Raw genomic sequence first — 6,057 nt, forward strand, 5'->3', positions numbered from 1 at the left:
TTATTAGGTAGCTTTAAAGCAATAAATCAAGAAGGCCGTTAAGCAGAATGTAATAGGAAGAACTCTCGATTTTTATATTTGTCTGAAGTATATAAAGTTTTGCCCCATGTGATAAAAGAAGAAATGTCTACCTAAATTAGTATTGGCAGTGAAACTGAGCCATCTGTAAGGAGAGGTAGCTACATAGCATAAATTGTGGTTAATGAAAAACAAACTGCTAAATTAACATATTTCATTGACTGCTTCTGAGTGGCACAGCACCTCCTGATAGTAGTAAAACTAGAAAACAAAACACTCATTTTTGGATATTCATTTATGGGGATGATTTAGTGTTAAGGCATTTACTCTGTGCCACTTTTTCACAAAGCCAGTCTTAGAGATTGGACAAATCACTACCAGAAGCATATAGTGAATTTTAAAATGTAGAGAAAGCAGCAAGTAAAAATAAGTCCCAAATGGAAGAAGCCATCAATTTTAACATTTGATGTCTACATAACTTTCATGAGGTTGGTCATTAAATATTATTTTACTCTTTTTCTGGAGTTTAAAATATATATGTATATATAAATATATATATATGTAATGGTTTGTATCTGTTATAGAATTTCAAATGATTTCCCATCAGTCACACATTATAAAAATAACTGGAGCCATGTCTGCAAAAGCAAAGTGAACTGATAAGCTGAAAAATGATCTGGTAATTTGATCCAATAATGAGTGCCAGTCTGAATTGTTGAAACTAAAGCACTTTTCCAAAAACATTTCATTTTTGTGATTCATAAACACATTGAAGTGAACTCAGTGTTTATCATTAAGTGTAAAAGTTATGTTCTTGACACTCGAATTCCTTTTTATTTTAGCTTTTAATAGTAGTTGGCTCAGAGCACCAAATAATATATCTTCTTTGTGATTAAACATTAATTAAATTTCCAAGGTAATCTTTGAAAATAATTTCACAAGTTATCATGTTCCATATTTTCAGTGCTTTAACAAAATTTGGTGGTGAATATGACATTGCATTCCAAATCTTTACTGAACATCATACATACCTAAATAAAAAGAGACTTTTTATTCATATGTTTGCTCAGAATCTACTTAGTACCCTATGGAGTACATGGAAGGTGCATATTATTGGAACCAGTAAAGTAAGTTTGGGAGGCCAAGTTCTCAGACATGGATTGAGAAAAGAACCAGAAGTAGGAAACGCATTAAAGAAAAGCCACAGAGATGCAAACATTTGACACATACGGGTAATTAACTGATGGGGACTACAATTCCTGGCAAACTTGATATTTTAGATATGCCATGCTCCAGCATGTTACCTGGATGATGACTTCTGTCCGCTCCAACACCACAAGTTTTTGTCTCCAGCCAGTGAGGCACATGCTTCCGTCACGGCATCATAGGACATGCCACCTGTACTGTAACAGAATGTAATAGAATGCAGCAGGAAGCACAGTCTCTTCACAGACATTATATATTATAATTTTATTTGGAACAACTGTCCAAACACCATATTTAAATCCAGTAAAAAATAAATATTAATGGTAAAAAAAAAAAAAATTCATTTTGTAACTATAGAAAGATACTGGGACAAAAAAATTTACCCTTTCCAAAATGTTAAAACTAGATAACTTAAATAAGTGATGCTAATAAATAATGTTGTATTTTTATTTAACCCATTATTTACCACCTACTCTCACACAAGAAATACAGAAACTAGTTTATTATTAAATACACAAATAAATGTGATAAATATCAACATGATGACTTTTTAAAGTACAAAAAAGGTTAAAGATCAAAAGGAATGGAACAATGATTACAAGATCTCTGTCTATTAATGTACGTTCATGCATAAATCTTCCCCCAATTTGCAAGGAAGGAACAGAGCTGTGAGCCGTGGCAGACCGTGCTCTGTGCCCATCAGCAGCTCCTTGTCAATGTCACAATGCTTTCTGCTCCTCCAGCTCCATTCGGTGGGCCTGGCTCTCAAAATCCATCCTCAATAAAAACAAAACAACCGAAGTGTTTTAAACACTGGCTATGTTAACCTTTGAAGGCAATACCTGTGGATAAAGCATTAGAATAAAACGTTTTATTTTCATTCTTTTACAACGATTATAATTATAATCATAATTACGATTACAATAAAATTTTCTTCAGTGATTTTATTTTTTTCACACATGCTTAAAACATCAAGCTTGTAGCTGGCCTGAAACGTCAACAACGAGCTTTCAAACAGTGTAAAAGTCTAACTTTATTGATACCCTAATAAAGGAATTTTATGTGAATATCAAATGAATGTAAGCTTGAAATAAGTGAATCTAATAGAATAGCTATTGGCTTTTTTATTTGATAATAATGAATTAGCATTATATTTTAAATATAAATTATGACTTTTTCTTTTTTAGCCTTCAGGAAAATTTACTCTGGTATAATGTATAATTTATTGTAAGTTCGCTATAATGTGCAATTTATTGTATGTTACTGAACAGACAGATGCATATAATGCTTCGAAAATATATATTTTTGTCAAAATATTACATAAAATTCTGCTTAAAATAAGTAGATTTGCGGTTATACATGTAAATGTTTTAAATGTAATGGTATTGTATTAAATTGTGTTGGTGCAATTCAAGATATCATTGTCTAGGTTTGCCTTTTGGGGCCCTCTCTTAAATATAAATGGTGCTTCAAGACAATTATGCGGTGGAATTGAAAGAAACCATGTCATTACTAGAGGATATGCAAACCCCAAGTAGAAACACTGTACCTCATGTAAGTCTTGAGGCAATATATGATATCATATCTCAAAATGCAAATTCTCTTTCTATAAAGAGACATTCAACCGTTGTACACAGGCCATATTTGAATCAAAGAACTCAATAGGCATCACACCCATTTCATCAACATAAAATAGATCTGCATCTTAAAAGCCAAATAGCTGTCTGAGGTTGTCGATTTAGGGTATATGAGGGTACTTCAAAAAGTTCATGAACAGATTTATATTATTTTTTAATTCTGTTCTTCCGCAAACTTTTTCAAGTACCCTTGTACAAGCAAGCACTAAGTAACAAACTGGTTCTCATCTCTCAGCTGACTCTCTTGAGGTGTCTTTAAAAGTGCAATTTATACATACTCTCAGACGAACTTTAGCCTCTTGGGTCTAATCATAAGCATTAGTGCCTTTGGATGTACATAGGGTGGAAGGGCCTAGAATAAGCTTAAGGACGAATGAAGGAAAGGATAGTTACCACCGGGAAATACTGCACCAATTTTTGCTTTATTGCAAATCTATAGGGGGAATTTTGGGGACCTAGAAAATCGAATGTACTAGACTATAATATTGTAGCATGTGTATGTCATCTTCATCTTAACCATTGTATGTAGAGAGTTTAAATTTGATCGTTAGTATCCTCCTAAGACAGACACTCGAGAGACCCAGGGAGCTAAAGGATAAAGACAGTGATTATTTCTACATTTTTCATACAGTGACCTGAAGAAGAACCCAGAACAGTAAAAGCAACCATCTTATATTATTTAAATTCTCTAAAATCGAAGAGCATACAGTAATTCTATTTTTATTTTTAATTGGAAAACTATAGTTGCCTATTTAAAAGAGATACTGCACTGTGTATTTTGGAGCAAAACTGCAGTGTTGATCTATGAAGTTGTGATCTAGAAGCAGTTATTTTTATTTTATTTTATTTTATTTTATTTTGCCGATATACATTGTGGCTGATTATTGCTCCCCATCACCAAAACCTCCCTCCCTTCTCCCTTCCCCCCTTCTCCCTCCCCGCCTCCCCCAACAATGTCCTTTTTGTTTGCTTGTCATATCAACTTCAAGTAGTTGTGGTTGTTATATCTTCTCCCCCCCGCCCGGTTTGTGTGTGTGTGTGTGTGTGTGAATTTATATATTAATTTTTATCTCCCACCAATAAGTGAGAACATGTGGTATTTCTCTTTCTGTGTCTGACTTGTTTCACTTAATATAATTCTCTCAAGGTCCATCCATGTTGTTGCAAATGGCAGTATTTCATTCCTTTTTATAGCTGAGTAGTATTCCATTGTGTAGATGTACCACATTTTCCGTATCCACTCATCCGATGATGGGCATTTGGGCTGGTTCCAACTCTTGGCTATTGTAAAGAGTGCTGCGATAAACATTGGGGAACAGGTATACCTTCGACTTGATGATTTCCATTCCTCTGGGTATATTCCCAGCAGTGGGATAGCTGGGTCGTATGGTAGATCTATCTGCAATTGTTTGAGGAACCTCCATACCATTTTCCATAGAGGCTGCACCATTTTGCAGTCCCACCAACAATGTATGAGAGTTCCTTTTTCTCCGCAACCTCGCCAGCATTTATCGTTCAGAGTCTTTTGGATTTTAGCCATCCTAACTGGGGTTAGATGGTATCTCAATGTGGTTAAAAACGTAGACCAGGTAGGACTAAAGGCCTAGCGATGGAATTTATCGTAGTGGGTACTGCAGAAGGGAATAGTTGAAGCAGCCCTTGACACCGAATGCCGCTGACGGGAGCCACCGCAGGAGCCTGGCTCCCTGAATCCCACTCGCTGGCTTTGGGCCTGAAAACGGGTGGAGCTGGGAGAGCTACTGAAACTCTCTGGGTCTCTGTTTTATCTGTGCAGGGCTTCTGATTTAGATGACCTTTAAGATCTCTTACATTTCTAGATTTTTATGAAACCACTCCTTGGAACCCTGTTCAGGGAACTGCAGCATAGCTCGGTAGATGACAGTTAAGGGTGGGCTGTGGGGGAAGACCCCAACAGCCCGAGGGCCTTATGATCTTGGCCAGGCCCACTCTGTGGGCCTCAGTTTCCCAGATGGGGATGGTATTTACAGGCTTAACTAGGAGTGGCTGTGTCTATGGTAAAGTTTACCTCCTTACTTATATTTGAGTTTTCGGGCAATACTGCCTGCCAAGAGTGCTTTGTGTTGAGAATAAGAAATAGAAAGAGGGAAGTCCATGGGAGGTTTGCAGGTTTGGAAAAGTCAGAGAAAAATTTCTTTAGTTTAGTTGCCATGTGTATTTCTGATCCATCCATTGGAGAGTATCACATGATTCAAACAATTCTTAAAGAGGGAATAAAAGTGACAGGAGATTTTAGGAGTAGATTCTATACTTAAGAATCGCTGAGACTTGACCGTCCCAGCCCATAAATGTGAGCTTGGAGGTGGGGCAGAAAACACGTGCTGACCGACCCCAGTAGAGGTTAACAGGAATCCTGAAACATCCATGTCAGGAAAGCACTGCAAACCACATTGCTCTACAGAGGTTAAAATGTCCCAGGCACGTGTCGCCACAGGCATCCAATGTGAGCTATGACTTAAGTGCAGGGAACAGCCCTGCTGGACCTACGTGAAGCAGCCGCGGGCCCAGACCCGTCTGTCCACATTCCCAGCCTTGAACATGCACAATGGATGCCGCGTGAATAGCTCCTGTCAACCAACGGTAAGTGCAAATTCAGCCTTCAGAAAAAATTTAACCTACATAGGGTTCTATTTTGTAGCAATTCCTTTTCATTTTATTTAGGTTTTTACAGTAAGATTTATATTAAAGGGCAACATATTCAGTAAATATTTCTCTAATTTTATTTGCTGAGGGAATTACAGAGTCCCAGAAAATACGTTTTTAAAACTAGAGATTTAAAAACAATATAAAATAAAAAATACCTGATTATGGCCCTGTATACATTTGGTTTTCTCCTTTTTGCATCTATTATTTACAAAATAATTCTGAGATCACAGTTATTTGAAAATGTGGCTAAAAAAAAAGCTTAAAAATAATTTTAGTTCAGTCTACCTTCTAACTTGAGAAGAAAAATTAAAGACTTTTTAAACATGGAAATCTGAAGTAAGGGCAAGTTTTCAACATGCCTGTTGATGGCCCATTAGAGATTCACATTTCTTACTTTCATCCTCTCCTGAGCCTGGTGTCAGGGACGTTGCCTTCAGCCTGGTTTTCCTCCTGTTTCATCTTGGGTGAGTTAACTGACTTTTTTTGGTTCCGGATTGTTTTCTGCGGATGT

The sequence above is a fragment of the Cynocephalus volans genome, chromosome 10, assembly GCF_027409185.1.
Source record: "Cynocephalus volans isolate mCynVol1 chromosome 10, mCynVol1.pri, whole genome shotgun sequence".
NCBI classification, from domain to species: Eukaryota; Metazoa; Chordata; class Mammalia; order Dermoptera; family Cynocephalidae; genus Cynocephalus; species Cynocephalus volans.